Source organism: Suricata suricatta, chromosome 13 (genome assembly GCF_006229205.1).
Source record: "Suricata suricatta isolate VVHF042 chromosome 13, meerkat_22Aug2017_6uvM2_HiC, whole genome shotgun sequence".
Taxonomy (NCBI): domain Eukaryota; kingdom Metazoa; phylum Chordata; class Mammalia; order Carnivora; family Herpestidae; genus Suricata; species Suricata suricatta.
The window spans coordinates 24,548,094-24,560,159 of NC_043712.1; the positions used below are offsets into that span (position 1 = coordinate 24,548,094).

Below are 12,066 nucleotides of genomic sequence, written 5' to 3' on the forward strand. Positions count from 1 at the left end.
ACACATGGTCGGTGCTCCCTAAATATCAGCCCTGTAAAGGAGTGAATTAATTTTTCTCCCTATACACACACACACAGTTGGTCTTCTAGCACTTACATTGTTGTAGAGATCACTGAGTGGGCAGATGGTTGGCACAGAGACCAATGTAAACTCTCCTGTTTGTTTTTCAGGCAGATTACAGCGGAAACATGATGCTTGCCAATTAGAAGGGGAGAAACTCAAAATGGTAAACGGAGCAGTCTCCTCACAAGGCTCCATGAGGGCTTGACAAACAATACAGCGCCAAAATAAATTTTTTAAAAGTATACTCCAGCAAAAGAGTATTGACCGTGTCCTTTCAAGAATTTTCCCAGCCATCCAGAAGAAAAACTTTAAAGACTGGAACTTTAGAACGACTAGGGCAACCAGGGAATAACGTGCTACATGTTGACGGCTTCTCCAACCTGGGGGAACATTGGGACGGCAGAGAGAAAGAAGGGAAAAAATCGGTGTTATATTGAAATGAAGGTAAAGCCGCTCTAAGAACTGCTTTGGTCCTAGTCAGACAGCAGATGTTTGAAAGGATCCAAGTTACTTTTCAGCAGAGCTGCTGGGAGAGTGAAGAAATGTCTCTGCCTTGACAACTAGCAGGTTCCTCACTTCTTTTGTTTCTTAACATCGCAAATATGGAGGCTGAGGCCATCCAAAGTCAAGAGCTGATAGATCCAACCAGCCAGGTTAATCCTGATGCTTTTGAGCCACAAGGGACTTGCTCCTTCCTGCTTCCTTCTTACAGCAGCAGAGGCTGATGAGCAGACTGAGTGAATGGCTGACCCAAGTCCACGTGTGGTAGCCAAGCCCAGACCAGAGGCCAAGCCTTCCAGCTGCGTGGTCCAGGCTCCGATCCCTGCCCCGTGGCTACACAGGAAAGTCAAGCCCCCTTCCTCAGCCAGTGTGCGCACAAAGCAGACTGGCCACATGCTGGCTTTGTTTTTGGGTCAGCTGTTTTGGTACAATGTTTTAGCTCCTCTGTGGTCTCTTATCTCTCCCTGGTTTTTCTATCCCTCAGGCATTCCTGAGCCATCTCTGAGGCATCCGCAAATGGTGCCAATTTGGAAAACAAGCCTTGAGTCTCTCGGTGCTATCTTTTCTTACATACCTACCGGTTTCGGGCAACCTGAACAGAGCACTTCCCGGTGGTCTTGAATCCCAGACAAGGGCATTTTGACTGCTCCCTGAGCTCACTGAGGGCAGGAACCACTTTTTATTGATCTGTGGAGCCCCAGTGCCAAGGCTACTGTCTGGCTTACAGTTAAACAGCAAAATGGGGGGTTTCCCGGGAAAAAAAATGTGCAGTCTGAAATCGAAGCCAGAAAGAACTGTGGTTGAACCCTTGGCAAGAAGCTTCCAAAGGTGCCTGGCTCTGTGGGCCTCAATATTCTCACCCACAAAATAACACAAATACCAGCCACCCTGCAGAACTACTGTGAGGACAGAATGAGATAGGACACCAAGCACAGGAGACGCTCTGTCAGTCGTTGCCCTCCATCAACGCAGAGGCCAGGGAAGGATGAGGTCGGTTAATGTTTCAGACTGATCCTTTTCTAGGAGACAAGCAAGAAATGAAGAAAAGGGAACAACAGATGCAATTGCCCAGGCTGCGAGTGGTCAGACTTTCCTTTGCTATTTATTGTCGGAGTTTTGAGCCCTGTTTGAAAGCCGGTCCTGCCTCATCCCGACTTCTGCTTCATCTCCCAGTGAAGTCATAACGCTGGGCTTACTCTGTCTATTGACACACAGAGCCTGTGAGTCACAAATTCAACAGAATGACTTTGCTGCAGTTTGATTGACTGGAAAATGTTCCCTCATCTGAAAAAATTTTTTTCAAGCAAATGGACATGCTTATTTTTGCAACATGGAGTGCAGGCTCTTTATTTATTTGACGTTGGTCTCTGTGACATTCCAGCCAGCCAAGGGAAGGCTCACACATTCACGATTAGCCAAGGGAAGGCTCACACATTCACGATTTGCCCTATGAAGTGACATATATTTCCCTCCCTCCCTCTCCTTCTCCCTTCCTGCTGACTATTATATCTAAAGCAAACAGTCCTAGCACAATAGTTAGATTGCACTTGAATTTGGTGTTTACTTGACATTTACACACTGGCCATGCTGGACAGTTCAGTCGTTCCAGAACAGAGGCTCAGCCAGCAAGCATTGTGCTCGACTTGTGCTCAACCCTGAGCAGCGTGGGATCCTGAAACAGCCTTGAGAGTCACTGGCACAGCCTGTTTTTACTCTTAGCCTGAATTAGCGCTTGCTGGGGGGCGGGGGACATACCAGAGGGTCTTCGCCGGAAACATCTCCCATGCCCACTCCGGGCAGCCTTGTTCTTTCTTGCTGATACCACTCTTCCTCCCTTTAAATCCAACTCCCAGGCTGCATAGTATTCACTCTAGCTAATCTCATCTAGTCCCGCAGCTAAATCCCTCCCCAAACTGGGCACTGATTACTAATTTGATTAGCTGAATCTCCAGTTCTTGCATTTCCACCTGGTGTAATGGAGTTATGAATAGCTACCTAATGGGATTATATGGGCAGAACCTAGTACGGGGGCAGGCTGAGGCTCTTAGAAGGTGCCCATAAAATGCTCGTTCTCATCTTTCTCCCTGAGGTGCAGGATTCTGACTCCAGAAGTTAGAGGGGCTCGGGGAAGGGCAGGTTATGGGGCTCCTGTGACTGTGCAGTTTGATGCAGGGAACACTTGGACTTGGCTGGGAGTCAGGACCTGTGTCCCGGGTTGTGGCGTAGGCGAGTCACCTCCTCTCCCTAGACCTCAGTTTCCATATGTGCAAAGTGGAAGCGTCCGATTACATTCTAACACTGTACAAGTTCCAAACTGTCAGAGTCTGAAGGAGGCCCAACTTTCAAAAGAGGCTGACTAGCCCCAAACCTGAAATCCATTGATACCAGCATTTAAAAGGAGTAGCAAAGGAACAAGATGATAACACTCAGTGGTGCACAGCATGTAAGGGAAGCTGTATTGATACTTTGCAGATGGGAATACCCACAGCTGGTGGGGACAACTTGATAATATCTGATGACGTTACCCTAACGAAACGATTTCTCTAAATTGACCTAAGGAAATAACTGAGCATGTCTAAGGGTGCACATAGGAATTTTGTAACAGTGAAAAAGTGGGGATGATCTAAATGTCTATCAAAAGGGATTGATTAATACCAATATCAGGAAAACTATAATGTGTTTAAAAAGTCTAAGTTACATTTATATATTAACATGGACAGGGGCACCTGGGTGGCTCAGTTGGTTAAGAGTCTGACTTCAGCTCAGGTCATGATCTCATGGTCTGTGGGTTCGAGCCTCACTTTGGGCTCTGTGCTGCCAGCTCAGAGCTTGGAGCCTGCTTCGGATTCTGTGTCTCCCTTTCTCTCTGCTCCTGCCCCATTCATGCTCTCTCTTTCTCTCTGTCTCTCAAGAATAAATAAAAAATTTTAAAAAACCATGAATAGCTATCCATGGTACATTGTAAGTGAAAATAAAAGCAAATTTATGAAGCAGTGTGCAAATGACAAGCCATGTTTGAAAAATAAATTTTAGTATTTTTATGTATACATAAAAATTCTGAAAATTTATACACCAAACTCATAATCATATCTGGATTAGTAAGATGTGGATTCTTTTTTACTAGAAACACATATTGATTGTCTTATTTACTTAATTTTTGAAAACAGAAAAAAAGGTATCTATAAAAGGTAAAATAATATGAGCAAGGGATTTTTTGTTAAGGAGAGTGTATTAAACATGTTTTCTGATGCTCCTTCCAAAATTCCATTAAGAGACAGCAAAAGCATTGTAAAAGCAAAACCCTCCAGGGTGGGAACTGAGAAGCAAATGGTAAAATGGCCACAAATTTAGATCAGAGAAAGTGGAAAATAAAGCAGACTGATTTCAGGGTATAAGAACCTTGGAAGCCTCAGAAGTGGTGATACCAGGTTACTCAGAAAACAAAGTGCATAGGGGAATAAAAACAGAATTATTGCTTGAAAGCCTGTATAATAACAGCAGTTGGAAGATCCATCCATGCCCCCATCCTTCCGTCCATCCAAGCACTTAGGCCCAAGATTCCTCCCTAACCTTGTGCAGCTGGGTAACTGCCTTTCCTCCAACTTGGGCAGAAGATCAGGGGTCAGTCTCTGGAGAAGTACACACTCTGGACTCGGGGAAGCCCCACACAGCTGAAGACAGGGACAAACAGGATGACTGAGGGACAGATGCATGCCGGGTCCTGACGCCACAGGCCTCCTTCTCTGTGTGGGTTCTAGGAGCACTGACCATCTCCAGTCACTGAGCCACTCCACACTGCACTTTTCAAAACTGAAAACTGGGGTTCACTTATTAAGCAAATATGTACTGAGCACCGACTCTGTGCCAGCAAGCTGCATTATGTTCTAACATTAGCATAAGTCAGGCTGGGTCCTCACCCCTGCAAGTCTACATATTTGGGTACTGTGGCACCACCATCACAGGGCTTAGTCTGAAGGGGACACGACTTACTGCATATAAAGAGTTCAGCGCAGTACTTGACACAGTGTCTCATAGTTGTGATGTTACTTATTCAGAGCGGCAACCCCTCTGAATCCTGAAGGGAGAAGACAGCAGACCTTTCTAGTACTCCTCCAGGAAAAACAAGGTTGGAGTTTTGCCAACATCAGGGTGCCTGGGTGGCGCAGTCAATTAAGCATCTGGCTCTTGCTCCCAGTTCAGGTCATGATGTCATGGTTTGTGAGATTGATCCCCACATCGGGCTCGTGCTGATAACGTGGAGCTACTTGGGATTCTTTCTCTCCTTCTCTCTCTGCTCTCTCTGGCTCGCTAGCCCTCTCTCTCAAAAATAAACATTAAAAAAAAAAAAAGAATTTTGCCAACTGTATCAGCCTCATCTTGAAACTCCATGTCCAATTTGGCTCTTGACTGGCTTATGAAGGGTCAACCGTCACTGTCTTTCTAGATTCAACAAGAGCAAAAAAGCCCTTTGTAGGACATGATGTGAACGCATGTTAATTTATATGTGGCCCTACTTCAAACCGCGTCTTTGTGAGGTTTCAGCTGAGGATGGTCCTTAGTTGTTGCATTTGTGGTGCTGCTGGGATATTTGGAGGGAAATAAGATACCGTGAAAGAGCATTTTAGTCTTCATTTTAAATAATCTCTATGCTTAACGAGGGGCTCAAACTCATGACCCTGAGGTCAAGAGTCGCACGCTGCACCGTCTGAGCCAGCCCAGTGCCCCCGCATCGGAGTTTTCAAACCAAGGTACTGCATCATCTCCCAAGGTTGGGTACTGCAGAACGCATTTCGATTTCATGGAACTGGGAGAACTGTGTCCGGTTTTGTTGCCAGAGGGGAAGCACAAACAGTCCCGCCAGCTTTCATAACCAACAGCTCGCTTAATCCTCCCAACAGCTTTGTGAGGCAGGTACACGCATAGCCCCACTATACAGACAAGGAAAGTAGAGTGCAGCTGCGTGACACATTGCCCAAGGTCATGCAGCTAGTAAGAGCCTGTAAGAGGCCTGGGATCCAAGTTCTTGGGCGGCAGCCCCAGCCATCTCTCCTAGAGTAGCTGCACTTACTATTTGCAGCTCAAGCCCTTCCTTCCTCTCCAGTAACACTGCGAATTCTGCTCTCCTTCACTGAGTTACAGCAAGAAAGGTGCCACAGATAATTCAACTCAGATAATGACACTGTAATCTGCACCCATATAACCCAAAGATCGTTTCTAGTCCTTAAAGAAGCTCACATGAGTTGCTATTTTAATGGAAAACCTCCTTTGCTGAATGAAACACAGGAACACTGAAATTCAGCAGTTCCGTGTTTCCCATAAACACTTGGCTCTGAGAACTTTGCTGGGTAAATGTAGCAACCAGAAAAATTCATCAGTAACTGACAACATAGACTGAATGCAGTTTGAATAGATTACCTTCTTGAATCTCTATTAAAATGCTGGGAATTCCTGTAAGGTTAGGTAACTACTCTAGGGTTTCCTCTTTCAAAAAGCTTCTGGTCATCCCTTGACCAGAGAGCGCGTGTCTACATTCGACTTATCAGACTTTGAAAAACGGATCAAGCACAATGAGATATTTAGTGCTGCCAGAAATTAATTTTGGTCTTCGTTTTTCCCTTTGGCATTGGCGCTGGCCATACTCCTAGCACTACCCCCACCAGCAGTAAATTAAAATTGATTCACAAACACAATGTTTGTGGAAAAAAAAAGTCAACCGCAGGGTAATCAAATGCATTGTTATTATTACTATTTTTTTTAAATCATTTCCCTGGCTCAAAGTACATAATGTCAAATTGGCAAAAATAACCTATCCTCTTGTCCGGCCCACAAACTGAGAAGAAAATTAAACACAGAATTGTTTGTTTCTTGTTTGCATTTCTCAGGGTGTGAAGCATTCACTTTTGAACCCTCAAAATCCCTACACTTTCCATAATGCATAATTTGTACCTCCATTCTGATTTAAACCAGGGAACCACGTTTTCCTCAGAAAAACAACATTGTCTTATGCGAAGAATCTGAGGTAAGGAGGCTTTTAAATTAAGAAAATAGAACCTGAAAATATATCTTAATTCTTTCAATGCTAATTCTCCCCAGGAAAGAGTTTAACATGCCAGGGAAATTTGGTGGACCAAGTTAGGAGAAAATTCCAGCAATAGGTATTTTTCCCCCTGCTGATTTGCCTTGTTTTCCTTTTGTTTTGTTTTGCTAGTTCTTTTACTTTTAAATGCTAATTTTATGCACATAGTATCAGAAGATTCTCCTTGTGGCCTTAAAAACAATCATACTAGATAAAGATGCTAAATGATGTTAGATCCTATTTTTTCAGTTAAGAGAAATATTAGTACTATGTATCCTACTCTTTAAAGATATTACTCTGTACTTAAACAGAAAGAGCCTAAAAAGAGGGGTTTGGGGTTTTGGGGGTTTATTTTTGTATCTTCTTAAAGTCTCAGAACAAGATGAAAACACAGTTTTAAAAATGCTGGCAGTTCAAACATCTTTATGATAGTGATCCCATTAAGTTTAGAATTTCTTTTTCTTTTTAAACAGCGTAAAGAAGGTGTATCACTTAAAATTTGGGGCTAGAAATGTAACTTGAGTGATCAAACCTAAACGTTCATGAGAAAGATTTTCAATTTCTCAGAATTGATTTTTAAATGTCTGTGACTCATTTTCTGCTCTAAAAACTTCAATACCCAATGTTTGGGTTTTGAAAGGCAATGGATTTGGCTACAGAAAAGAGGTGACTCGTTCTCCATTTGGTTTTGGTTTGGCTTTTGGTTATTTTTGTTTGTGTTTTCTAGTTTGTTTCATTACAATGCCTCGGCCAGCGCTGTTCTCTCACTGTTTGTCTGTTTTGTGAGTGCAGAGTTATGAAGGACTTTATTTTCTGTCTCCTCCATAGCCCTTTTCTTTTTTTTTTTTTAATGTTTTATTTTTTGAGAGACAGAGAGAGACAGAGCACAAGTAGGGGAGGGGCAGAGAGAGAGGGAGACACAGAATCTGAAGCAGGCTGCAGGCTCTGAGCTGTCAGCACAGAGCTGGACAACGTGGGGCACAAACCACGAACCGTGAGATCATGACCTGAGTCGACTGGCTGAGCCACCCCAGCGCCCCCATAGCACTTTTCAATGAAAGAAAAGAAGCGGGTAGAGGGAAGAGAGGGATTGGAAAACAGAGAACTGAGCCAGTGGTCTCTGAAGCAGAAAGAAAGGCTGTTGACAAGATAGGAAAGAGCAGGGGCTTCCAGATGAATCACCTTACGAAGGCAGCTTTGCTCCCTTCTTCCTAAAATGCATACTCACTGGGCATTTGACCTAAAGGATGCCGCAGCGGAACAGAAGCCACAAACAAGTAACCAGATCACAGAGTCCACTGGGTAGATGCCATAGCAGAGTCACCACACAGCTTTATTGCAGCTCAGAGGGAAGAGGACGATAGCCTAGACCAGGAGGACTAACAGACCTGAAGTTTGAGGGTGTAGAGGGCCCCAAGGGGAGAAAAAATATTTCAGATAGCAAAATGGCCAATGGAAAAAGTAAAAAAAAAAAAAAAAAAAAAGAAAAAGAAAACAACAACCCAACAGCCCCCCCCCCCCCATCATGAATTCAGACTTGAGAGAACATCCAGTTTAAGGTTAGGGAGGGTGGGGTCAGTCTCTAGAGAGGATCCTGCAAAGTTTTCAAGGGCCATAGTAGGAAGAGCATCGTATATGAGGCTATGAAGTGATTTGTGAGCAAAATAGATTTGATCTAGCAGGGAAATTCCAGTGGGACAATGGGGGAGGCGGGGGAGAAAGAGGAGGAGGAAGACAACAGTTTGGAAGCCACAGCAATAATTAAAAGCTATCAATGAGAAGAGCTTGAGCCCAGACAGCTCAACTCTGTCAGAAGTAGTAGAGACACTTAGGAATGGAAATGGGTGAGTTCTGTGGATGCCTACATGCCCAGGCCCAAGAAAAAAAAGGGAAGAATTGAGGGGAATCTAGGTTTCTACCTTGGGAAGCTGGGTAAGAATGATCAAACAAGGGAGTAAAAATGAGGGTAAGACTCTGAGTGGATTGAAGCTCTTGACAAAAAACGGGACTAATGTGCCTCCAATGGTGAGCTGAAAGGAAAGACCAGCTTCCTGCTGAAGTACATTATTCACTTATTCAACAAACACAGAGCATTACTATGCACTACGACTTGGGGATATGGCAGAGCGCAAGGCAAAAGCCCCTGTCTTCATGAAGCCTATGGTACCCGGGAAAATGCTGGTGATGGTAAGACATATCATGCACAATCCCAAAGCCTATGATAGATACCTTATCTGGATAATCCCGCTTGTAATCCTCATCAATTTAACAAGTAGGTACCGTGACTATCCCCATTTTAAAGAGGAAACAGGTAAAGTAAGGTCAGATAACCTGCCCAGCTAAAAGCAGCCATGTCAGAACACAAACCCAGGAAACTGAGGGCTAAAGCCCACTTTCTTAACCTCTACATGCACCTGAGGTGAAAAGCAGGCTGGAGATTCGAAGGAGAGGAAAGTGGAAGCTAAGAAAACCTTTGCGACCTCGTGAACCTCTAAGCCTCTCTTCCCAGTTATCAGTACCGATTTCATTGCAAAGCAGTTTGGATACTTAAAATCATCTCTCGCTTTCTCTTTTGGGAAAAGCAACTTTTCCTGAGTTTTGTGGCAGTTGTGCAGACACCCTGGGGCCAGGGTGCAGCCAGTCTCCCTGGGGAATTCTATTTGCCCAGATCTGGTGTTCGGTTCTGGGTGCAGAGTCCTTCACTTGAAACGTGTTGAGCCTCTTCATCTATCACACCCCTGCAAGGCTCCCTGTCATCAGCCCCCCAACACGGATGGTTTCCATCACATCTTCTGCCAACAAATGCAGTTTGTGCTGGAAAAAAAAATCTATTTTATAACTCCAAGGACATTAATAATTAACTTCCATACCACAAAACTTGTAATATCAGTTTGCTGAAATAAAGTCACCAGTAAGTATGTAATTCTTCTTTAAAGGGTGTCTTCTATTATTATTATTTTAGAGTGCAATTTAGTCATCAAAGGTTTACTCAGCCTCATGTTTATAAATTATACAGGGCAGGGATTTAACTCTTCTGGACCTACCAGTTCTGAAAAGAGGGAGGGTCATAACCCTGTTGTCACACTAGGCACCTGTCTTGAAAGGAGATGATTTGTAAACTTGAAGTTCCTTATCATTTTTAGAAATCTGCAGCAAATATAGAGCTTTCCCTTTGTGATGCAATCAGAGGAATGACCAATAGTTGACTGCCACAGAGAGGTACTGGCTTTACCCCTCCTGATGGCTGTTTGGAAACTACAAGCTCATCTTTAAAAAAAAATTTTTTTTGTTTTGTTTACTTTTGAGAGAGAGAGAGAGCAAGCAGGGGAGGGGAAGAGAGAGAGGGAGATACAGAATCCAAAGCAGACTCTAGGCTCTGAGCTCTCAGCACAAAGCCCAGCATGGGGCTTGAACTCACAAACCAGGAGATCATGCCCTGAGATGAAGTTGGACACAACCAACTGAGCCACCCAGGTGCCACAAGTTCATCTTTTTAACTGAGTTTCAGAATTCTGTCTCGATTATATGACATAGTAATAGTATATTTCCAATTCACTTGTGTAATACTGTTTTTTCATTATGGTAGTCACTCTTGTTGAAGGGGAAAAGTTACTGCCTTAGGTAAATAAGAGCAAAGCAGAAAAAACTTGCTGCACTGGCTACCCAATTTAGAAATCCCAAGTCCTTGATTTACATGCCTAGGGTTAATGGCTGCCAATCAAAGGCTCATCCAGATTCACTGGGGTTTAGAAACCGAGGCCTTGATAGGAAAGTGAGTCACTTTTCCATTCAATCCTGGAGTTCTAGCATTCCAAGAAGTTTTTGCCATCACAATGTAAGGAGGGAGGGGAGAGGTAGCAGGTGTCTTCCTTTCTTGGTCCCTCCGTTTGAAAAGGGCAGTATTTTCAGAGTTAAAGTAACTGGCTTGCTCCTATGGGGTGAGGTCGAACTCTTCCAACCCACCGGAGGGTCGGGATTTCCCTGCCAAAGCATGCCCTTCTCCCCAGTTGCAGGAGTTGGTCAAAGGATGGAAGTCATCTTCAAATGCGTCCACCCCGCTGGACCTAAAGGGATTCCTGTCCTTGGCAGACAGGGCGGAGTGGATTCATTCGCGATGAGATGCATTCCAAGAATGCTTCTGTGGTCGGCAATAAGTGGAAAAATCAGGGATAACAAATACGCTGAGGAAACCTAATAGGTACCAGCATCGCAGAACTCAAACAGGTGACAACGACTTAAAATATGAGGCAACTAGATTGAGCTCGGTGAGGGTGAGCACACACTTTTCCCTGGTCTGGGGCTTCGACCCTTTGTCCAGCCCTCCTCCACCCCTTGTCTTTCACGGGATCCACAGCGTTGACTGGCGAGGTGGCTCCGTGGAGAGGGCGGGTGGAGCCCGGCTCCGCGCGCCTTAATCCAAACCAAACACCTCGCAAGCTTACGTTTCGCAGGCGATACCGAGCACCACACTCACGTTTGGTTTAAAAAAAACAAAACAAAACAAAACAAAACAAAACAAAAAAAACCACGCCACTGTTTGCAGAGATGAGGGCGAAAACATTTCCCGGCTGGAAAATTACTGATCACAAACTTAGGGGACTGTGGGGGTGGGAAGGCAAAGTTATAAGGCTGAAATAACGATCGCCGTTTCCTCTTCTCTTCCCGGTGGGCAGGAACGGCTGCCGCGAGCTCCTGCTGCCCTTTTCGGGAACCGGGGTCCCACCGCACCGCTCCGCTTCCTGGCACGTGTCCACTTTCCCAGCTAAGTCCATTTCGGTGGGCTTGACTGCTCGGAGCCTGAGCCAAGGGAGCGAGCTGCCGTCTGACCTTTACCTCGCCATTTCACCTCTTTATGACTCAGTTTGCTCATCCATAAAGTGGAAAGGAGGGTGTGTGGCTTGTAAAGTGCTTTGAGATTCTCTGGTTAAAAGCTGTCTCCCCGCTTCACTGGCCCTCTGCCCTCCTCCTCCCCACAAAGTCTTGAGCCCTTTCACTCCCTTCCTTACTCCCTGAAATATCAAAACCGTATCTCTCGTTTCCCGCTGCGGCCTCTTTTCCGCCCTTTCCAGGCGAGGAACACCCCTCTGGCCTTCTCAGGCTCCCAGGCCCGCCATAGTTCTGGGTACCCACCTCCCCTCACCTCCCACCCCCATCCCTACCCCACCAGGCAGGAGAGCCCGCGAAGAACCCCGCGAGGGCAGGCCAAGAGCCCGCACTGGCGCTCCGGGACCCGCGCCCAGCTGCTGCGCGCGCAGGGAAGGGACGGAGGGCTGGATGAGTCACACGGATAATCGCGCTCTTCTCTAGCTCGCAGACTGCTCGGCGAGCGCGGACCGGAGCGGGGGTGGGGGCGCTGTAACGACTCCTAAGCCACGAGCTTCGAAGTCGGGGAGCAGACCACGGCGACACGGACTGCCCCGGTCGCG

General features: G+C 45.5%; 2 long non-coding RNA genes across 2 annotated transcripts in view; both read right to left on the reverse strand.

The window, feature by feature from the left end:
- The window catches only part of LOC115276763, a 29,916-nt gene extending 20,169 nt beyond the window's left edge, over nt 1–9,747 (reverse strand). The window contains exon 1 of the long non-coding RNA XR_003902080.1: nt 9,685–9,747. This is a non-coding gene — a long non-coding RNA (uncharacterized LOC115276763). The remainder of the gene's footprint in view (nt 1–9,684) is intronic.
- A 1,404-nt stretch (nt 9,748–11,151) lies between these two features.
- LOC115276980 lies at nt 11,152–12,060 on the reverse strand. Its single transcript, XR_003902145.1, has 2 exons — nt 11,800–12,060; nt 11,152–11,437 (listed from the first exon to the last, which is right to left on the reverse strand). It is a non-coding gene; the product is annotated as an uncharacterized LOC115276980 (long non-coding RNA).
- Nucleotides 12,061–12,066: the final 6 nt, after the last annotated feature.